The following is a 24954-nucleotide window of genomic DNA, read 5'->3' on the forward strand; positions in this document are numbered from 1 at the left end:
TGCGCGCGCGAGTATTGTTGTTTTAAGGGGAAAATGACGAACGTGTCCTTTGGAGTATGGGGGAGTATGGGACGGTTGAAACAAGTCAACGCACAGTTTTGACGTCATTGAATTACCCGCGACGGAATGCTTTGAACTTCCCTCTAAAATATTGGGGGTTGCTTAACCTTAACTTACGGATGCACTTTTCCTCAAGTATTGAACTTTTTTTTTTTTTAATAAATATAGGAAGGACTCCACCAAACGTCGGTGACAAACTAAACATGCAGCTCCCGTTACACATGAGAGGATAGTGTCCTTTTGGGATCAAATTGTATGCAAAAGCAGAGCCTCCCAATTGATTGGACCGTATGTGCAATGATATACTTCACATGCGATGCGACGTCTCTTGTTCCAGTCCTGGATGGCCCACTATGCCAAGAAAAACAATAGAAAAATTATTTGACTCCTTCATGCATTAGCTCCAAAAAAATGCATTTTAAACACTCTCTTAGACCAACTCCAACCCTTGAAGTAAGTCTTCAAATTTACCTTCTATTCCCTCCCCCCTCCCCCCAATTTCATTCCAACCCTTGTGCCAAAATGGGGTTATGTGTTAAAACTCAAAAAAAATTCATTCCAACCCTTGTGCCAAAATGGGGTTATGTGTTAAAACTCAAAAAGTGGGTAAATTACAGCCAGTCTTCAAATTTACCTTCTATTCCCTCCCCCCCCCCCCAATTTCATTCCAACCCTTGTGCCAAAATAGGGTTATGTGTTAAAACTCAAAAAGTGGGTAAATTCCAGCCAAGATTTAGGCCAAGGTTAGTGGTGTGCCCCACATGTGAGAGTAAGAAAAAAGAGTTGAAGCCCAAACGCCGGGCAAGGACGCGTGCACGCTCGGTACTCGCCAAGCACAGCAAGCGCCCCGACCCCACCCATGTGGGCTTGTCACCCACTTGTCCAAAAGCAATAATAAGCCTAACGGCTTTTTTTAGATCATATGGCCATAATTTAAATGGGCAATTGGTTGATTCAATGGTACAGGTTCAATTTTCTTTTTCTTTTTTTTATGTTTATATATTTATTGATCCAAATGTTGAGATCAAATTTAATCAAATTCAACGGTAAAAGAAATTTAACAACCCACATGTAAATTCAACCGCTAAAATAATTATAAAAAAATATTTAACTCAAAATTCACTCATAAACTCTATAAGTACCTAAGTATTTGTTCAAACATCCACACAAAACTCACTTTTCTCCTACAATTCTTCCAATTTTTTTTTTTACCATCTTCCAAACCATTTCTTCCTATTTCCAAATTTTTCAAGATGGTAAAAGATCATATTAGAGGTCGTAATTGGTCTTTTAAGGAAGATGTTGCTTTTGTGTTTGGCATGAGTTTCTATTAGCAAATATGGTACCATTGGCACGAATCAAAATAAAAGGTTTTGTGGGCTAAAATCGTTGATAAGTTCAATGAAAACTCTAACGCCAACCAAAAGGAAGTTAAAGTTGGTAGTATTTACGATCGGTGGAAGGTTATCAATAAAGCGTGCACTTTATGAAATGGAAGCTTAGAGAGAGTCGTGATTAACATTGCTAGTGGAATGAGTGTCATAGAAGTGGTGAGTTTCTCTGTTGATATTTTATTTGTCATGTACATAATCTTATTTTGCAACTAATTGTATTTATGTATTCCTTGCATAAGGGAACAAAGCAATGGCAATTTACAAGACAAGAACTATGCCAAACAATCAAGCTTTTAAGTTGCATCATGCTTGGGACATCCTCAAGGATTGTCTGAGGTGGGGAACTGATACGGACCAACAATAGGGAAAATTATTTGGTAGTGAAGTCGTAAGCATAAATGATGTCAATGAATATGTCGATTCAATGACTCCAACTTCTTCTTTTGCAAGGCCCTCGAGAAGAGATAAGCAAAAGGAAATAAAGAGAAAAGGGAAATGCAAGATCCGATTAGTACAACAATTTCTATTGGATTTGCAAAATTGGCTGGAAGCCATAGCTCTCGGGAGGAAAAAAATGGCCCAACTGCGCTTGGCCTTTGTGAAGGAAGCGGAAAGGGAGCATGAAAGGTTTGAATGTGATTTGATGAGGGAGAACCTCAATAAATACACTCCAAATAGGAAGAAGTTCTTCCGTGATAAGCAAGAGGAAATTATGCGAAAGCATGCCACAAGGAGTGTATTTGAAGATGATAATTCATCTCAAGCCTATATCCCAAGTCCACCACCAAGTCAAGGTGGTGAATATTATTATTAATTATCATTTGTATTAAGTTTAATTATAATTATCGTTTGTATTAAGTTTATGTAGTTTATTAATTATTATCGTTGTATTAAGTTTATGTAGTTTATTCATTTTTTGTTTATATTAAGTTTATGGCTTATTAATTATCGTTTGTATTAAGTTTATGGCTTATTAATTATTGTTTATATTAATCATGATTTATTAATGATCCGATTTATGGAGATAATTAATATCAGTGTTCTAAAAATCGGCCTAGGCAGTGGAGTGTCGCCTGGATTTAGTCCAAATCATCAAGGAAAGTCATACAACTTATTAGGTGGCTTCTGGGGGGGGGATTTAAACGGAATTAGGCAGGGCCAGGCAGAGTTAGGCGGAGCTGGACAGGGCTAGGTGGAGGTAACTAGCTTGTGTGGAGAATGGAATCTAGAAAGAAAAAAAAGTTGCAGGGCGCTGAAGATTCTCGAAAAAAGATGAAGTCGGTTTGATACTTACACGGTGTTGTTTAGGTTTTGATGGAACTTCTTACCACTTTTTCAATTGTTTAGCCTTTTTCTCTCTCTAACCGGACCCACCATTTCTTGTTTTGTTATCATTTCGTCTCCTTTTGCTTTTTTTATTTTTATATTTTCTCTTCACATCCTCCTCTTTTGCAGATTTTGGCTATTATTTTATAAATTTTTAACTATTTATTTGTGCCCACGTATTTAAGGCCCACCATATTTTATAATTCTTCTTCTTTTTTTTTTTCAGTTTAAAGCTACACCATAGTATGTATCGTATTAAAATATTTACTTTAACCTCACACATGCGAATTAATCTATAACTCTCATCTTACATACATACTCTTTTTTTGAAAAGTAACATATTATTTAATTTTTATTTGTATATTATATAAGTACTTTCTAATAATATAATAAATTTACTTAAATCCTCCTATTAAATCCTCCTAGGCTCCGCCTAGATGCCTAGTCACTAGGCCTCAACCAACCGTCCGGCTAGCGCCTAACATCTTTTATGTAACATCCCACATCGTCCAGAGGAGTGGATCTTGTAAGCCTTATATGTATATTCCTATCTCTACCTAGCACGAGGCCTTTTAGGAGCTCACTGGTTTCGGGTTTCGTATGAACTCTAAACTTAAGCGAGTTCACGCGACAGCAATCCCAGGATGGGTGACCCATTAGGAACTCGTGTGAGTTCCCAGAAACAAAATCGTGAGGGTGTGGTCGGGGCCTAAAGCGGACAATATCGTGTTACAACGGAGTCGAGCCCGGGATGTGGTGGGGGCCTGGGCCGGGATATGACAATTTGGTATCAAAGCCAATCTCTGGCTGGAAGTGTGCCGACGAAGACGTTGGACCCCTAAGGGGGGTGGATTGTAACATCTCACATCGTCCAAGGAAGTGGATCCTGTAAGCCTTATATGTATATTCTCATCTCTACCTAGCACGAGGCTTTTTGGAAGCTCACTAGCTTCGGATTCCATCGGAACTCCGAAGTTAAGCGAGTTCGCGCGAGAGCAATCCCAGGATGGGTGACCCACTGGGAAGTTCTCGTGTGAGTTCCTAGAAACAAAACCATGAGGGTGTGGTCTGGGTCCAAAGCGGACAATATCGTGCTACGGTGGAGTTGAGCCCGGGATGTGGTAGGGGCCCGGGTCGGGATGTGACAATTTGGTATCAAACCCAATCCCTGGCCAGAAGTGTGCCAACGAGAATGTCTAAGGGGTGGATTGTAGCATCCCATATCGCCCAAGATAGTGGATTCTGTAAACCTTATATGTATATTCTCATCTCTACCTAGCACGAGGCTTTTTGGGAGCTCACTGGCTTCGAGTTCCATAGGAACTCTGAGGTTAAGTGAGTTCGTGCAAGAGAAATTCCATGATGGGTGACCCACAGGGAAGTTCTCGTGTGAGTTCCCAGAAACAAAACTGTGAGTGCGTGGTCAGGACCCAAAGTGGACAATATCGTGCTACGGCGAAGTCGAGCCCAGGATGTGACATTTTATAACCTTGATTAATACACGAAAATACCGCAATAATTATGGCTTGTTAATAGAACAATAATTAATTGTTGTTTTATGGCTTATTCAAGATGTCTTTAATAATTTAAAGGGCCTTCAATAATTCAAAAGGTCTTCTGTTTGTACCATATTTAGGGCCTCCGTATTTAGATCTCGTATAAATACTCGGAGGACTCAAATGTAATTATGTAATAAAGGAATGGGCAAATATGTAATAAGTGAGGAGCCCTTATTCTATAAAAGGACTCCTCACTTTCTTCATTGGGGGAGGCCAATTCTTAGGCATGCCCCTCACCCTCTCAAAGCCTCACTATCACATTACAGAGGCTCTCTCCCTTATAATCCTCTCAGAGAAATACAATATCAGTGTGGACGTAGCCCAAACATTGGGGTGAACCACGATACATCTTGTGTTATTTACTTTCTTGCAAATTCACGGTCGGATTTACGTTGTTCCAAGACTCCTCCGGTTTTGTGCATCAACATTTGGCACCGTCTGTGGGAATCGACACAAAAAGCTATGTCGGTTCTCTCTCAATTTTTCATCTGACCACCGTGAAGCCTTCACAACCTCACCACTGTCCACCGTGGATCTGCAAAACCCAAGAGACAACCAAAACTCTCTGTCTCTCTATTGCTTCTGATCTCTTTCACCTCTTCAAATAAAACACCATAAACTCTCTCTCTAAAACTCACAGTGATAAAACACCACCACCCAAACAACTCTCAAACACTCATTGCCACCAGAAAAACTCTTTGAGTCTCTGTTTTTGCTTAGTCCTAGAGAGAGAAGGGGAGAGAAAGAGATGGCGGCAACCACCGGTGCGGTGCTCAACGGGTTGAACTCGACAGCCTTCTTATGTAGGGGCAAGAGAAGTCAAGCCTTGCTCTCTACTCACACGGACCGTACGACACCACTCAACAAGTTGACGTTCACGCAGAGAATCTCTCAAGCGAAAGCAACGAAAGATGGGTTCTTCTTCTGCTTTTCTGACCAATCCGCTGACATCATCATTCCTCTCCGACCCCTCGGAGCTCACTGTTCCCATACAGTTCCGACCGGCTTACCCCACCACAACTACCGGCCTAAGGTCCACCAGTATAACCAAGATCAATGGTTTGAGGCTAAAAGGCAAGTGTTGGTCTTCATCTATGGTGTGCAAAGTTGTGTGTGTGAAGCCGCAAACCATCGTTGAAGGTCTCAACATTGCCGAAGATATCACTCAGGTTGCACATTTACGTTATCTCCAAAAAACTTCAGAAGATACTTCAAGCTGTAGATCTGTGGTCGTGGATTGATTACTTGAGCTTGACGGTGGGCGGGACGTTATCCAACACGGGCATCAGCAATCAGGCTTTCCTTATGGTCCACAAACGTCAAACGTTACAGAGTTAGAAGTCGTTACGGGGAAGGGAGAAATTTTTAACTACTCCAAAAAGGAAAACTCGGAGCTGTTTTTCGGCACACTTGGCGGACTCGGTCAGTTCGATATCATCACCAAAGCTAGGGTTCTTCTGCAACCCGCCTCGGACATGGTGAGATGGATAAGGCTGGTGTACTTCGAGTTTGACGACTTCACTCGGGACGCCGAGTTGCTGGTGACTCGGCAGGATGACGACGGCGACTTGTTCAACTACGTGGAAGGCTTTGCATTCGTCAACAGCGACATAGCTTCGATCCCACATAACCGTCCGTCCTCAGTGTTTTGCTTCAGAACCAGAGGAGTTCTGAGCCTCTTGATTCTCTGTTCCTTTCTGAATCATCAAATTCTTCCTTTGGGTACTATTTCACTCTCTCTTTGTATACTGAAGACAATGAAAAACGATTGGTTGGTGGTGTAACGGGCCGTCACCGAGAACAAGGAATCCAACCTCATACCGAGACGTGTTTTGGAGAGGTTGTTGGAAACCGAATCCTCCACCGAGTTCAAGCGACTTCTCGAGCAGTTGCCTCAGCAAAAACAGTACGTCAACAAGTCATGGTGCTGCTACTTTTGGTTAGTTTTTGTTACAAATATCCCATCTCCTGAGAATACCACAGGAAAAGCAAAAGCAGAGATAAGATTCTTTTCTTATTATTAATTATATTAATCATTCATTGTCTGCCATCTGCAAAAGGGAAAAGAAAAAGAAAAGAAAAAAAATCATGATGTTGAGAGAATGTTTCAGAAAAAAAGAAAGAGGAAGAGTGGGAAACAAAAGTAGAAAAGCAGAAAAAAAACAGAAAGCAAAAGAAGATAAAAAGAAGCAGACATAATTGCGGTGATAATGACATGCAGAAAAGAGAATTATGGGTGTGACCCATTGAGCAATGGGTCGGATTTATTTTTTAATGATGTAATTTATTTTTCTTATCTTTCGTAGATATCTGTATAACCCTATCAGAGGGTAATAAAAAATAAAAAAACGGCAAGCCCAAAATAATGGGATGGAATGTTGTGTGGAAGGCCAAGGCCCATATGCTCAAAAGAGCCAAGCCCTACGACTCCAAAATTATTCAGCAGCCTGCCGCTATTATCACCAACCAGGTGATCAAAAGTACGCCCAGTACTCCAAATTTATTCGGCACCCTGCCGTTATTATCACAAACCAGGTGATCAAAAGTACGCCCAATACTCCAAAATTATTCGGCAGCCTGTCGCTATTATCACCAACCAGGTGATCACAAGTATGCCCAGTACTCTAAAATTATTCGGCACCCTGCAGCTATTATCACCAACCAGGTGATCAAAAGTACGTCCAGTACTCCAAAATTATACATGAGCATCACTCATGTCAATCATACATAAACATTCATAAGCATCACTCATGACCATCATTCATGTCAACATTCATAAGCATCACTCATGTCAACATCCATGAGCATCACTCATGTCAATCAACATAAACATTCATGAGCATCACTCATGTCAATCAGCTTCGAAAGCTTCATTTACAGAGCTCCAGCTTCGAGAGCTCCAGCTTTAAAAGCTTCATTTACAAAGCTCTAGCTTCAAAAGCTTCACTTGCAAAGCTTTACCTACAAAGCTTCAGTGCAAGGTATACAAATACCACCTCCAAACAACCGTCACTTCGGCCCATACATGGATTCAATTTGAAGTCTCTAGCTAATAGGCTTTATTGACCGAAGACTTGGAGGACTACATTATGTACCATATATTGGGCTTCAACTAGGCCTCATGAAAAATACTTGGGGGATTTAGCCTATTATTTATATACTGAGAAGTGAGCCCTTATTCTATAAAAGGGATTCCCTCACTTTCATTGGAGAACACTCATTCTTTATGTAGTGAGGAGCGAGCCTTTATTCTATAAAAGGGACTCCCTTACTTTCATTAGAGAGCAACCAATCACTTATGTATTGAGGAGCGAGCCCTTATTCTATAAAAGGGACTCTCTCACCATCATTAGAGAGCATCGCCGCCAACTGAGCAACCTCATTGCCGCGGGCATCACTCATAACCCATCATTTATGTATTGAGGAGCAAACCCTTATTCTATAAAAGGGACTCCCTCACCATCATTAGAGATCATCGCCGCCTACTGAGCAACCGCCTCACCGCGAGCATCAACTCTAGCCCATTATTTATGTATTGAAGAGCGAGCCCTTATTCTATAAAAAGGGATTACCTCACCTTCAACGCCACATGCCGAGCCAACCAAGGCAACATAAGCCACAAGTCAAGCAACCTCGCAACATGTGCTACTTTTAATTGAGCATCATTTCACTTTGAGCACCGCCTCATATCAAGTATCAGTTCAAGACGACATCTAGTTACTTCGGCCCACACATGGACTGAATTTCAAGTCTCCAGCCAAAAGACTCTCTTGACTAAAGACTTGCGGGACTACTGTTAGTACCATACTTTGGGCATCCGTATTTAGATCTCGTATAAATACTCGAGGGACTCAAATGTAATTATGTAATAAAGGAATGGGCAAATATGTAATAAGTGAGGAGCCCTTATTCTACAAAAGGACTCATCACTCTCCTCATTGGGGTAGGCCAATTCTTAGGCCTGCCCTTCACCCTCTCAAAGCCTTACTCTCACATTACAAAGGCTTTCTCCCTCATAATCCTCTCAGATAAATACAATATCAGTGTGGACGTAGCCCAAACATTGGGGTGAACCACGGTACATCTTGTGTTATTTACTTTCTTGCAGATTCACGGTCGGATTTACGTTGTTCCAAGACCCCTCCGGTTTTGTGCATCAACACCTTCAATAATTATTGTACATATTGTTGCACACATTGGTGTATAATAGATTACTTTAATAATTCAAAGGGCTTTCAATAATTATTACCCACGTATTAGACAAAAGACTTGCCACAAGAAAACATTTCAATTTATTCAAGAAAAATACCAATATACTAGTGCACTTAAAATTGTTACATAATACAACCACATTGTCACACTTAAATTTATGAGAAGAAAACAACCATACTAGCACACTTAAAACTATCCATCATTACCGTTCTCCTTCTTGACGCCATATATGATCAACCAAATTCTTTCGGAGTGTGTCATGACCTTGAAGAGCTTGAATTCTATTTAAACGTTTCATGTACCCAGTGTGACACTATCATGTCGACTTTTGTATGTGTTTGCGGCAAGATATTCACCATCTCTTACCATAGCTCTCGCATATGTTGGTTGGTCTCTATCCACATCTTCATCAGAATCTTCCTCAATTTCTATGTACTTTTCTTCAACAATCATGTTGTGCAAAATTATGCACGTCATCATGATTGAATGGAAGTCTTCCAAATTCCATAATTGTGCAGCCCCTCAAATAATGGCCCTTCGAGCTTGTAGGATCTAGAACGCTCTCACCACATCTTTCCTGCAAGACACTTGTTTCTGCGAAAATAATTTCTTCTTCACACCACCGGGATGAGAAATTTTTTTCACAAAGGTAGCCCAACTAAGATAAATACCATCAGTTAAGCAGTAACCTAGCTCATGTCTATTACCATTTAACTTGTATCTTTATTCTGGTGCCATTCATTTACAACATTATCGAACAGAGAAGAAGACCAAAGAACGTTGGTATCGTTGTTTGATCTAGGAGTGTCGAAGAATGCATGCCAAATCCAAGAGTCGTAAGATACCACAGCCTCGAGTACGATGGTTGGCTTGTTGTGACAGCCCTTGAATTAGCCAGCCCAGGCAATAGGACAATTCTTCTACTCCTAATGTATACAATCGAGACTTTATATCATACCAGAGAAGCCTATTTTGTTTGCCTTGCATAAAAGCATCATCAAGTCTTCACAACTTGGCTTTCAGAGCTAAGTGGCTCTATATATGGCTTCAATTGTCTTACAGAAACGCTTGAGGTTTTCAATAGCAGTGCTCTCTGTAAGTCGATAATATTCGTCAATTGAGTTTGCAGGGCACCTATTGGCTAGCATATGAAATGCAAATGTGAGCTTCTAATGAAGTGATAAACTTTGTCGGCCTATGACGTCTATCTTCCTTGCAAAGTAGTGGTCATGATGAGCAACTGCGCTCAAGATGCTTTCAAAAAGGTCTCTCATCATCCAATACCGCCTTTGAAAATCATAAGGAGGATATCTTGAACGTTCAATGAAATAGTCTTTCATTATCCAGTCATGACACTCTTCTCTATCACACTGCACAAATAAATGCCCCGTGACAGAACCATGATAGCTAGATGTAGTATGGTGCTCATATTGCATAAGTGAGTTTGTAAATTCAACTTCTTCGTTGTTCATTTCTGCATCCCCAATTGCAAGGCTTGCTTGGTGTGCCATCTGCATTGTCAAGCTACGCCTTCTTCTATCACCCATTGAAAAGAAATTGATGATTTTAAGAAAACAAAAACACTATGAAAGTTGGATGATTGGTGAATATGTTGTGTGATGGTTAGATATTCAACATATGCTTATATATATGATGATTTAAGGTTTGTGTTTCATGTGTCTATGTTTGTGTTTCATGTGTTTCATATGTATTTAGTATAGGTGTGTGATATCTACACACCCCTTTTTAATTTTCACACAGCCTTCTAATTTTCAGCCGTCAAATCTAATGAATTGAAGAAGATCAAATAACAGAAATTAACAAGAGTGTGTGATAAGTAAAAAGGGGTGTGTGGATAGCACACCCCTTTAGTATGTGTTTCGTGTGTTTCATGTATTTGGTGTGTTATATATCTATATCATGTGTTTTGTATGTGTTTCATGTGTTTCATGTGTTTCATATGTGTCTTGTGTGTTTTGTATGTTTCATGTGTTTTGTGTTTATACATCTCTAACATGTGTTTCGTATTCTTCTATAGTGTTTCATGAGCTTCATGTGTCAGTTTAGATATTTTTCAATATTTATCGGAATTTAAATATTTTTAGGTTAAAATGTTTATAAAATTAATTTAGGATAGTCTACATATTTTTTTTTTAAAATTAACCTAAATTCATTCTTGAATACTTTGGGGCTAAAAATTTAACCCAAAAGGGTTGGAGCAAAAATGTTGTTTCTAGGTTAAAACCTAAGGGTCTGTTTGGTATCCCATTTGAAATTTTTTTATCATTTCTCAAAACATTTATTAAGAACATTTCTTGAAAACTATTTTATTTAAGATTCAAAAACTTGATTGGTTTGCGATTTAAAATTTTTAAATCTTACGACTTAAACCAGACAGAGATCTACAAAGAGGGGGTCGCAGGCGAGAGAGAAAGAGAGAGAGGAAGAAAGAAGGTCAGAGATGATTGAAGGAAAGAGAAAGAAGAGAAAGGATCAGACGAGATAGAGAGGAAGAAGAGTGAGAGAAATAACCGAGAGAATCAAGATAGCAAATTGAAGCAGAAACGAAAAAGATAAAAAAATAAAAAACATAAAAAAAAAAGAGATAAGAAAGAAGAAAAGAGAGAGAGAGAGATTTGGAGTAAGAGGCAAAGAGAGATAAAAAAGAAATGAGTGAGTTTAAGTTTAAAAACTCATTTTTTTTATGTTTTTAGAGAATAGACTATATTTTTAAGTTAGTCTTGAGTTCAGTTTTTGAAAATAGTCCTACCAAACAAGTTTTTAAGCCTAAAACTTGAAAATTATTTTTGAGTTTAAAAAGTTGGATTGAAGTAGAGTACCAAACAGGCCCTAAATTTTCTGAGTTAAAAATTTTAGATTTTAACCCAAATATTGGAGATGGTCTAAGAAATTTACAATGTTCAAATTTATTAAAATCAAACTTGCAATTTTGAAGACTTGGGCATATAATAAAGTGAAATTGGGAGAAATGACCTATTTTCTTATTGTTAAGACTAAAATAGAATTTTTGGGATATGCACAGACCATGCATAAGTCATGCATAACAATATGATAGAAATATGATTTTTCTAAAACTTGAAATGACCAAATTGCCTCTATATAAATCAAGATTCTAAAAATCGCTAGGCGCTAGTCGGGCGACGGGCAGGGGCCTAGCGCTTAGGCGGCCTAGGCGGATTTATGTAAATTTATTATATATCTTGTAAATAAGTGCATATTTACACCTAAAAAAATATACTTGTATGGATAATAAAAGAATGATAAAATGCAAAAATAAAAGTAGAAGAATACACAAATTATATCATTAGTACTTGAATTTGATGGAATAAGATACAAGTTCAAATGATACAAATCTGAAATTTTTTCAAAGATGATATGAATTTGTAGTGTATTTAAAGAAGAATAAAGGCGCCAAATATATGTTTAGAAATCATTTAATCTATGAAAACAAAGTATTTGACAAAAAAAGAAAGTATTTAATCAACAATTAAAATAATTACATAAAAAATGGAGGGTGGGAAACCAAGATGCATAGAAGGGAGGGAGGTGGGGCACCATTGTGCTAGCTGTAAGCTTGTACCCTCAATTTTTTATATTTTTTTATAGTTGTACCCTCCTTTATATATGAATTCAAGCAATTAGGATGCTAGGTGTCCCATTTTAGTTGGACAATAGTTTACAATATATTAAATATGAAGAAAGGAGACCGGTCACGTGGTTGAGCATCGAAGAGAGAGACTTAATTTTCTCTCCTCTTCTTCTTCTTCCTCTCGTCTTCCTCGCTGGAATTCAAAACCTAGAATAGACTGTGTAGCTATGCTCTGCATTCCTCCTTCCTCATTTTGACAACATAAAAAGGCAGTGAAACGCCAAGACCGCCTAGACCGTCTCGGCGCCCGCCTAATCCCTTCCCTGATTTTCCTCCCGACTATAGGTTAATCACGACGGTTGACCACCGTCTAGTGTCTATGCCAATTTTTAAAACACTGTTATAAATGAGTTATTGTGAAGATCCATTCATCATTTTCCATTTCCTTGGCCGAAAACCTCTCTTGGGACCCCTGTTCCACAAACCCTAACCCCCAACGGTGCAAGAGTAAGAAGAAGATCGGATCTACAACCTATGCCCTGCGCAAACCTCATTTCCTCTTTGCTTCACAAATATTGACCTCAACATCGTTTCTTCTATTCCCAGACTTTAGTGTGACCCCATTTCCTTTCCAAACCTGCGACTCGTCGCTCACTTATCGATGCTCTGTCTTATGATCGAGCTGAGATCGTTGGCTTTGGGTGAGTTGTCGGAGGAGTCGCTGGGAACCAACAGGAAGACGAAGGTGAACATGACTAGCAAGGTCAGGAATGAAATCATGGAGATATTAGATTAGAGGTTGATTGGATTAGATTGGGAATTGGAACAGCAAGATCTAAAGCTCTGTGAGGAGATATTGGATTAGAAATTGGCACACGGAAAATTCCTCATCCATTGGTTTTGATTTGTTTTTTCAAAAGTCCTGTTTTTTGTTTAGGTTAGACTATTTCAATAAAATTTTCAGTTTTTTATTAGTTTTCGATTCAAAAATTAGCAAAAACTGATGGGTTTGTTTGTTTGATGAATTTGTAAATAAGCACCATATCCATTGATGTACACGACAGGCCCCTGACATGCATAAGATATGCTTACAGATCTGAACTCAACTAAAAGCTCTCTTTCGACATCCTTCTATTTGAAATCAAACAAATGACTCAATCAACTGTGTATTTCTACAATTTATATGTGGGTATTTTCATCATTTTACCTTTGTACATGGTGTACATGGAGTATGCATGATCGATTTGTCCTATTTTGGTCCAAAATAACAAAATTGGTAATTTCTGTCAATTGTCCTATAATAAAAGTCATTATTATGAGATGAAACTTTCATTAGGGGTTGTGTAACATCCCACATTGCCCAGAGAAGTGGATCATATAAGCCTTATATGTATATTCTCATCTCTACCTAGCACGAGGCTTTTTGGGAGCTCACTGGCTTTGGAGTTCATCAAAACTCCGAAGTTTGCGCGAGTTTGTGTGAGGGCAATTCCAGGATGGGTGACCCACTGAGAAGTTCTCGTGTGAGTTCCCAGAAACAAAACCGTGAGGGTGTGGTCGAGGCTCAAAGCAAACAATATCGTGCTACGGTGGAGTAAAGCCCGGAATGTGGATGTGACAGGTTGGCACACCCAATTCCACCTTAAACCGGAACTAGAAAATATTAACAGTTTGGTTCGGTGCAGTTCCGCTTGAATTTGTTATTAAAATTGTATACTTCGGTTAATGCCAGTTTACAGTTCCGAATACTAAATCATTTGAATACCAATTAAAATGGTAGTCAAAGTTTACTTGTTTTTTGCTTTTTTGCATGCATGTATTCCAATATGTCTTCTTCAATGGCTAAACAAAGTTACAAACAAAACAAATCATTTTCAAATATTAAATCAAAATGCAAATGTCCTTGGCACTTTGGCAACAAGCAAACAAAAAACTACATCAACCCGCTATTAAGGATATGGTAGAAAGAAATAATAGAAGAAAAGCTCAAGTATAAAGATCCTTAAGAAATAATAGAAAAAAAGCTCCAGTATAAAGATCCTTAGTAGTACGTAAACTGATTGTATATCACCATTGATAAACACCAGAATAAGCGATATTCACTGGGCCAAGAGCACTCCCACAAGTAAAGGCTTCTATAGCCGATTGACCAAAATGAGGATCCCAAATTGCATGAGCAATAGGTATTACATGTAAAGGATCATGTATCCATGCCTCAAAACTTCCTTGCCAAGCTACATGAAATAGATTTCCGGAAGTCCACAGAAAAATTATTGCCAATTGCCCAAAATGAGAAGCAAAAATATTTTGATAAAAACATTCCTCAGTAATATCATCATGACTCTCGAAGTCATGTACGGTAGCAGTACCAAACCAAATATGACGAGTAATGGGGTCCTGAGCTAAGCCTTGGCTAATCAAGGTGCCAAACCTTCATGTCGATGTGAAAGCTCTTAGGGAAGATCAGCATGTTATCCCTAGAGTAACTTTTATCCGTTGAGCGATGACTTTTCCACTTGACACTATCGGATCACTAAGCCCGACTTTCGTCCTTGCTTAACAGGTGGGTCTTACAATCAAGCTCCCTATTGATTCTCTCCCAATTGGTTGGACCGTAGGTGCGATGATTTACTTCATGGGTAAGGTCTCTGGTTCAAGTCCAGGATGGCCTAGCTACGCCAAGGAAAATAATAAAAGAAGCATTTGACTCATTCATGCATTCTTCAGTTCTTTTTTTCAAAATACTTCAATTGGTACACGCAAGAAATAGGTCAATTCAGCAGCTTTTTGCTCAATCTCTCGTGGAGTAAAATTATCATCAGTAAGAGTCAAGGGAATGGCTCATCCTTCTATCTCCATATAAAGGACACGACGAGCATAAATACCCTCTTTAATTTCTATTCTGATGGACTGAATGTCTCTCATCAGGAATCAGAGGAACATGCGACGATTTTTTCCAGGAAATCCCCAACGAAAAATACACACTATGCCCTTTTTTATATCGAATCAATCATAACCACTACCTACATTCCACGAATTTGTGCACCATAAATAGGAGCTAATAAAAGGACCTGTGATCCCATAGAAAGACATCACGATACTTTGTGGAAAAAAAAAATTATTTGCTGAGAAGGAAATAAAGATATAAAATTCCTATCAAAATAACTAGACGTTCCAACCAATAAAAACCCTAATGAACCTAAAAAAAAAAAGAATAAAGGCCCAATAGAAATTACTTGTTTTTCGAGACCCCGCTATAAGTTCTACCCATATACGTTTTGATCACCAACTCATACTCTAACTAGACCTAGTTGCATTTTATTGGAATTGGGAGAATAACAAAAATGATTTATTTTCTTTACTTTTTTTTGTTTTCGAAGTAACTCTTATCAACCAACACTATTATGATGTGAACCTTTAGGGATAATTCATTGAATTTCTTAGATCCAAACTAAAATAATAACATCCCTTTCATATGATTTCCTAATACATATATATATTGACTTTACATTTCAGAAATTCTCCCCAATCCCGATCTATTTGAAAATAGTTATAATTCATTTATCATGTTTATACATACATAAGAGCTTATGCTCGAAGGAAGCAACATATTATGCCATATTTTACTAAATAGATTTCCGTGTTATGATCCAAGTAAGTCGTAATATATATATATATATATATATATATATATATAAAAGATTTGTCCTTGTTGTATCTAAAAAAATCTTGTTTTTTGAACATAAAGAGATAAAGAAGCCAATTGCCAGAAATACTAAGCCCATTAAGGCACAAAAATGGAGGGGAGACTGTTGAGAGTTATCATAGAATGGGTACCTTGATTTAATATTTGTACATGTTATTTATTGTTTTATATTTTAACCTTATCCTTATATTGTTATAAAGATATCTTATAATTCATGTATAAGTATACCTAAGTGAGTATATATATATATACTTAATAGGGATAGGGAGTCTATAAGTATATGTTTTAAGAAATATATTAATTAATAAAATACAATAAATATATAAATAAATTGACATATTCATCTTGAGAAATATGACCAACTGTGGTTCGAACGTATATACAAATAATTTCTTTTTTTATACTTCTTACTATTATATAGTGCCCATAAATCTCATGATCGGTACCCAAAGATTCATAATGAACTTCTATGGAGTCGCTCAACACATGTACTTTTTACCTACTTATGCATTCATAGCACAAACACTTTACTACTCAAGTTGCATTATATACTCATCACCAATACATCGCATGATTCATCATGACAAGGGCTTTTGCTCATGGAGCTATATTTTTTATTAGAGATTACAATCCGGAAAAACACAATTGTCCTAAAATAAACAAAAAAACAAAACTCTTGTTACGACACAAACCGTTCTACACTTTGTCCAAAAATTTTGGCATGCCGGCAAGGCAAGGGGCTGTGAGGTGTGGATCCATGGAACCAATCAAGTCAAGCACTTCAAGAACAAGCTTATGGCTGGGTGAGAAGTGGGATGTGGGAAAGCATGGGAGAGAAAATCGGGTGGGAGAAAAAGGGGAAAATAACGAAAAATGCCAAGGAAGCCAAGGAACGGACATGAAACCCAGATCTAAGACAAGCTCAAGGAAATTGGGATCAAGCCTAAGAAAATATGAGAAAAGTACAGAGGAAAACTAAGAAAAGTGAAGAATGGAAGAAAACAATGAGTAGTAGGAGAAAAGTGAGGGGGTTGCCATCGGCAACCATGGCTTTACTTTCTTTTGAGTTTTTAGAGGGCAAGAGTGTTTTTGGATGGTGCTAGATAGCAGTCAATTATTATGAGAAATACTTTAATGATATTGACACTCTTCTTGTTATTACCAAAAAGACTTTCATGATATCAACATACTGCTAGGATAGCATCCCAAATTAGTTGAGAAAAACTAGCAAAAATAATAATAAAATGAGGATTTCATTAAAAAAATTTATTACAACTAATATTATGCAGAAACGGTAGCAATTTTATTTCTGAATAAGTAGTATCGTTAGAAAGTACAGCTAAATTTTTGGTATAAATCAGTGTTGAAATTTCTAGGAATTCCTTAACAATGTAATATAAAAAGTCTAAAATCATTTGGTTACATCCACTTCATCCTTTAATTTATGGGTAGGATTGCACGGACAAAATTTTATGGGTATAGGACTAAGGAATACGAGAAGAAGTTATATGGTGGTAACATTGTAACGTTGTTGCGTTATCGACACAAGATGTTGTGGTGGCAGTGTTTAAGTGTCATGTAAATTGGTTTTTGAGAATGTAAGTTAGTCTTATAAGAATAGTAACTTCACGTGTTTGTATTCCGATTTTTCTACGATAATTCAGTTTACTCAGTAGTACAGAAAATGAACGATCATGATTGAATTGAAGAAAAACTATAATTCTCAACTTGGCAATCTATTAAAAACAAATGAGTAACTGAACTAAACTAAACTATAAACTCAACTCATGGTCCCTTTACTTTTTCATTTGGGACATATTCTTCATCATCAATTGAAACCGATGTTTTACGTCATTTGAGATGCCATGCTTTTGTGTTTTTATGCTTCAGTTATTTTATTTTTCATTTGGGTTTAGAACAGGAAAAACGACGTTGTGCAAACTTGACTTGAAAATTTTCAAAATAAAATAATTTAAAACAAAAAAATTTAAAATTGGTGAATGACCAGGATGGCATCGTATAGATATTTTGGTAGTATGCAGGCGGGACGAGACGGAATGGAATGGGATAAGACGACACAGGACGGGACGGAACGGAGAGGGAGCAAATATGCCGTCGCATGGAAACAAGGAGGATGAAGAAGGAGATGGAGAAGTTATAGTTTTGTGTTACACAAATGTGGAATGAGTTGTTCCAGGGGATGAGGTGGAAAGAAAATTCATCCAAAACTCGTCCCGTAGAACAGTGCGTTCCACCCGTTTTAGGCACACCAAACATGGGATGGAACGCTTCGTCCCACTCCGTTCCATCCTGTCCCACGTACCAAACGGTACCTAAGAGAAACCAACGACGTCAGCAATTTGAGGTAGCAGCTGCATTGCGCGCACTTTCTCATCTGCTTGCTTTGTAAGTCATGCATCATTTTTAAAATATCACAACTCCATAGGCAGGACCTCAGAAGTCTTTTTTGTTCAAATTCTTCTTCTTCCTCTTGTCATTCTATTTCAGTTTTTTAATTTTTTGGTTGTTGAATTCTGATATATAAATTTGGGAATTAGGGATTTGGTTAGCTTTTCTATACCGTAATGTAAGGTACCACTTGGATGAGTAACTTTAAGCTAGGGGTTTCAGTTATATGGGATTTAAGAGGTTGCAATCCAATCCTGCAAGTAACTTGTTTAAGTGGAATATGGTGGAACTTGAAGTAACTTGTTTATTGTTACAATTCCCCAATTGATTCCTACTAACATCAGCATCATTTCTCATCTTCTGATCAGAATATGTGTTTCTTCATGGTGTTTGATATAATGCTTGAAAGAAAATTGGTGTTTCGATACATTGCAGGCTTTTGTATTTGCTTAATTCCACAACTAAATCTCGTCGACTAATTTACCAAACAAACCACAACCAAATCCCTCTCAACTGCAAAAGTTCCTCACACACATGCCACACTAAAGGATTCAATAATACCTTTTGAGATTTGGCTTCATGAATTAGCAAGTGACTTCTTTTTTGTTTGTTGATCTTTGTGTAATTTTGTTGATGTGGCTTGGATTTTAATAGATTTTTGGATGTTTTCAGATTTTATCTTTGCAATTTTAGTGGCTTGGTAGGTTCACCATATAGGGTTGAGAAGAGGGTTTAGAGGAACAATCTCTAAGATTTTGTAGAGGTAAAGAAGATGAAGAATAAGAAGAAGAAGGTAGTGAGTCTTTAAGAGCTTCAGCTGGTTGAAGGACAAAAGGGTCTGATAAGGCGAGTTGTGAAGTTGGAGAAGCTTAAGTTGAAACTCTGAGTTTGGTTTTAAGGGTTTGGGGGTAGAAAATAATGGTGCCGACGGTCTTTGAATGTGGGGTGTGAATGATACAGCAGCCATGGATTTGGTAGGCTATGAATAATAAGAAAAATAGAATGTTGTTGCTAAAGATGGGGTGTGGGCTTAAACTTTTAAACGAATATTCATGAGCAGAAAGTTTATCTGGAAACTTCAGTAAAATCCTCTTTGCTTTTATGCCATTTCCCAAATTGTACGAAACCTGTTTAACACTTAAATACTTACTTCTACGTTATCACATTCGCTTTTGGTCTATTAATGGAATCAGGGCTCCAGATATAACCGTGATTTATGTATCAACTGGGTGCAAGTTAGAATATCTAGTTTATCTGCGATACTTTGCAAATAAGGGTGGTGATGAAGGGTTAAATATACTGCCATTGTCAAATCCGAGGGTGGTTGTGTAACTTGTGTTCGTGGAGAAGTGAGAGGAAATTTGTATAATTGACGAGTTCTTGAAGATGAACTCTCAATTTTGGTCACTTTCCATGGTCTTATACCTGTAAACGGATCGAGTTTATTGGGTTTGAATCGGGTTGAACTCGACCCGTTAAGTTAACGGGTCATCCGAACCAAACCGGTTAAGCTAACAGGTCATCCGTTTTACCCGTTAACAAGTATTATTATTATTTTTTTTTGCATAGAGTTTATATTTTGTTGTTAAGACTTTATTGAAATTACTAAAATATTCTCAACTAACGGGTGTTAATAGGTGCTAACGGGTTTAACGGGTTGACCCAAAGTGACCTGTTATTTAACGGGTTGTTAACGGGTTCACTCGCTAATGACCCAATCCGTTAAACATCCACCCAAATACTAATACTAACAGGTCAGGTCCAAAATGCCAGGTCTGCTTATACCTGATACAAAATTTTATCCCTCTATCTATCACGCAGTTCCCGTTGCATAAAATTTGTGAAGTTGATTGCTTTTTAGGAATCAGCTAGTACATATGAGCTTTTGGAAGTTAACACTGGTGGGAAGTTGAGCAAGCATAATCTCCATGTTCAACAACTAGGACCAGACACAATCACCGATTTATAAAAAAGCAATTGTCTATCAGTAATCAAACACAAGATCTACATAATAATGCAGTCCTGGACCATCCATGGGGTTATTTCAGACAACTTCACAAGTGCATCGTGTCTCATTCTCTAGGACAAGCTGTTTTTTTATGGGATCATAAAGGTCAACATGTAATCTCTTTCATCTGATTGTCCAGATTACTGGGACTTCTTAACTTTGTCTCACAAAACTTTGTGTCCATTCTCTCGCCCGATATGAATTTTTTGTTTATGGAGACTCTCAGATTTTATGTTTATGTAGTTCTAGACCAAGTAAATTAGATGTGTCTACTGTGTGAAAGCAATGTTAATTTATGGGGTTATTTTAATGAAGTTCCTTTGCTTGGACAGCATTTTTTCTGAACTTATGAGGCTTCTTCTTGTATCGTTGACTAGATTTATGTTTGCTGCTCACTGATACAGTCACAAAATTTGCACTTCTAATTTGCAGATATGCTCAGCAAATAGACGGTAGGCAGTTGACAAGAAGTCTTCTTCTTTCTTACACCTCGTGCAACTGAACCCAATCTTCAAATTATTGTTGACGGTATCAAATGTTCCCATGGATGTGCAATTAGGTACTGTTTGGTACGTGGGGTGGGACGGAACGGAGTGGGACGAAGTGTTCCGTCTCACGTTTGGTGCGTCTAAAATGAGCGGAACACGTTGTTCCACGGAACGAATTTTGAATGAATTTTCATTCCGTCTCACCCCTGGAACGACTCATTCCACATCCGTGGAACACAAAATTATAAACTCTATGTCTCCTTCTTCCTCCTTGTTTCCATCCAATGATACCTTTGTTCCCTCTCCGTCCCGTCCCGTGTGCATATCAAACGATAGCCATGTAGAAGAAAGCCAACCCTTCTATTTCCAGGCACGTCACATCAACGTAGAGGCAGCAAGGAAGGCTCTCCTATTTACCTTTGGTGCAAAGGGGATTGAAATTATCTACTTGGATGAAGAACAACGTGAAAAGTCAAATTAAAGAGTTGTTCGATCCTACTGCTGGTACATTATATGCATAATGGGATGATCTAGCACTGATCGTCTTATGAGCATTCTAATTCTCATTGACTATCGAACGATTCTTCTCCATTTGATTAATGTTGTCAATGTAAAATGGTTCTTGTTGTGTCAAAGTTGTCACGTATTCATCATCAATTGAAACCGATGTTTCACGTTATTTAAGATACCATGCTTTTGTTATTAGCACTTCAACGTATGTGTTTTCTGCATCGATGCAAATTCACCGTGAATTCGGGTGTATTTAATTAGGATTTGAAATTAGTTTATAACATTTTAGGTGGATTCAAGTAGAAATGGAATTAAAAGGATTTTAAAAAGTTAGAGAATTTGACGGAATTAGAGAGGTTTCATAGTGTATTTTAAGTATTTATAAATTTCACCTCTCCCTAAGAATTTGAGGGTATTCATTCAAAATTTTACATAGAATACTTAGAAATTGTTTGTACCATACTTAAGGCCTCCGTATTTAGATCTCGTATAAATATTCGGATAACTCAAATGTAATTATATAATAAAGGAAATGACAAATATGTAATAAGTGAGGAGCCCTTATTCTATAAAAGGACCCCTCACCCTCACAATTAGAGGGGCCTCACTCTCACCCTCAGAGGCCAACTCTTAGGCTTGAAGCCCCCTCACCCTCTCAGATCCCCTCTCACGTTACAGAGGTTCTCTCCCTCACAATTCTCTCAGAGAAATACAATATCAGGTGTGGACATAGCCCAAACATTAGGGTGAACCACGATACATCTTGTGTTATTTACATTTATTGCAGATTCACGGTCGGATTTACGTTGTTCCAAGACCTTCGGTTTTGTGCATCAACATTTGGCTTCGTTTGTGGGAATCGACACAAAAAACTATGTCAGTTCTCTTTCATTTTTCACCTCCACCATGAATCTGCAAAATCTGCAAAAACCCAAGAACCCAAAGCTTTCCTAAAAAACCCAGAAACAGAAAAGATCAAAATCTTAAACACTCCCCATCTCTCTCTCTGCGTATCTGCACTCATTTAATGAAAAATAAACCTTGAGAGATAACCCTGTCATGCTCGAATCCAATCGAGCTATCATAATTTATGAATGGATCTGAGAGAATCCAACAGCATGAGGCGACTTTCACCGCAATCCGAATCCTTTTTTTTTCGTTCAGGTATTTAAATCCAATTGGACAGGATTCAGCGTCCGTTTTCGCTGAGTCTTTTGTTGTTGCTGTTTTCCATCTTTGTTCTTGATCAGACGGCTGAGATTCTTCCGGAGATTAGATCGAGGTACGCAGCAGGGTGATTAACCGATGTTGAGCTTGAGACCTGGGGGCGGTCGCGGTAGCGGTAGACTCCTTGGTCCTCACCTCGACTCCTCCTTCTCCGCCATCCAGCAACGAGCCGTCAAGCCCATCATTAAGGGTCGCGACGTCATAGCCCAGGCCCAGTCCGATACCGGCAAGACCTCCATGATTGCCCTCACCGTTTGCCAGCCCGTCTGCCAACTCGGTTTGCAAGCAGTTCCTGGCGCTGACGTCCTCAGCCATGGTTCCAGTTGAGTTGTTATCTACATGCGCAAAGCTTTTGCAGATGAAAGAACCTCCAGCTTTTCCAGTTCGAGACCTGCTAGTAATGATATACTCTCAAAATGATGATTTTCATTTCTGAGTTTCGAAAAGGCAGATGTTCTCTCGACATTAGGTACCTTTCTCGAGCTGCTCTCAAACAATCCAGCTGCTCTCAGGTTGCAGCCATTAATCCGCGACCCAGAAACCGGCGAAGCCCCACCCTTCTCCGAATTCTCATTCGTCGGCCGATCGAACCGCAACTCGAGCTCACTGACTCGGTCGTTCAGGCTCTACAGGAACAGCTTACCCCCAAGCCTCTCGACTCACCGAATCATCCTGTACGAAAGAAGCGACATCGTTTTGATCGGGGTTGGACTCAACAGCTCCGCATATTCTTCATTCCAACTCTTTCAGCGTCTCACTTATAAGCCAGTTTCCAGCAAGCTAGCAAGCCCCATAGTCGACCCACTACTCGAAACACTATCGTTCTGTAGCGAAACAGCACCCAGCGTTCAAATCAGCAATGATGGTTGATCATTTGTTCGAGGACATATTTCGGATTCTGCGATTGAACCCAGATGGAAAAAAGTTCGATAAAGTTACTCGAGTAGAAGCAAAGAGTGAGACTTGCTAGATGTTCATGCACCTAGATGTGAATTCAGAGGTGTATTCGATGAGGGAAGGGCAATCGCAAGACATTAGCTGACGAATATGAGTATGTCATGCAAGGGAAGCTTTTTAAGATTTCAGAGGGTTCTAAACGTGATCCAAAAACCAGTGCCAGCACATCATCACCATCGTCGATTGCCAGCTTTCTAGTCCTGTCGACGTCATGCTCGTCTTCGTTAGCGGCAATCTCCAGCTTGCTGACGAACAACACGCTCTCAAGTCCAGCCAGATAGAGACAGAGACTGAGTGAGAAAGGTGCAGTGGAAAGAGAGGACCGAAGGTGGGGAACTGCACGTGAGGGAGGTAAGCATGCAAGTGGAGGCCAGCAAGGAGAATCATGGGGGAACACATGGGGGACAACGCAAAAGAGAAAGAAAAAGAAAAATGAGACCACCAATAAAGCTACAGGAAAAGAAACAAAAGCAGAAAAGAGAAAGTAAAATCAAAAGAGAAAGCAAAAGCAAGGAATAAACACCCACCAGAATGATATGATTTACTTTTCTTGTTTTTGTATGATGTGATTTATTTTTCTTATCTTTCAGAGGCATCTGTATAAACCCCATCAGAGGGTAATAAAAAAAAAACGTCAAGCCCAAAATAATGGGCTGGAATGTTATATGGAGGGCAAATGCCTATATGCCCAAAAAAGCCAAGCTCTATGGCTCCAAATTTATTCGGCAGTCTGCCGCTATTATCACCAACCAGGTGATCAAAAGTACGCCCAGTACTCCCAAAATTATTCGGCAGCCTGCCGTTATTATCACCAACCATGTGATCAAAAGTACATCCGATACTACAAAAAATTATTCGGCAACCTACCGCTATTACCACCAACCAGGTGATCAAAAATATGCACAGTACTCCAAAATTATTCGGCAGCCTGCCGCTATTACCACCAACCAGGTGGTCAAAAGTACGTCTAGTACTCCAAAATTATATATGAGCATCACTCATGTCAATCATACATAAACATTCATGAGCATTACTCATATCAATCATACATAAACATTCATGAGCATCACTCATGTCAATTAACATAAACATTCATGAGCATCACTCATGTTAATCAGCTTCAAAAGCTTCATTTACAAAGCTCATTCAAAAGCTTCATTTACAAAAGCTCTAGCTTCAAAAGCTTCATTTACAGAGCTCCAGCCTCAAAAATTGCATTTACAAAAGTTTTAGCTTCAAAAGCTTCATTTACAGAGCTCTAGCTTCAAAAACTTCATTTACAAAAGCTCTAACTTAAAAAACTTCATTTACAGAGCTCCAGCTTCAAAGCTTCACTTGCAAAGCTTCACCTATAAAGCTTCAGTGCAGGGTATACAAATACCACCTCCGAACAACCGCCACGTCGGCCCATACATGGATTCAATTTGAAGTCTCCAGCCAACAGACTCTATTGACCGAAGACTTGGGGGACTACACTATGTACCATAT

General features: G+C 38.6%; 1 pseudogene; it reads left to right on the forward strand.

Annotated features, from left to right (window-relative positions):
* Nucleotides 1-5250: 5250 nt before the first annotated feature.
* LOC126603040 (uncharacterized) lies at nt 5251-21293 on the forward strand (annotated as a pseudogene).
* Nucleotides 21294-24954: the final 3661 nt, after the last annotated feature.

The sequence above is a fragment of the Malus sylvestris genome, chromosome 15 (assembly GCF_916048215.2).
Source record: "Malus sylvestris chromosome 15, drMalSylv7.2, whole genome shotgun sequence".
NCBI classification, from domain to species: Eukaryota; Viridiplantae; Streptophyta; class Magnoliopsida; order Rosales; family Rosaceae; genus Malus; species Malus sylvestris.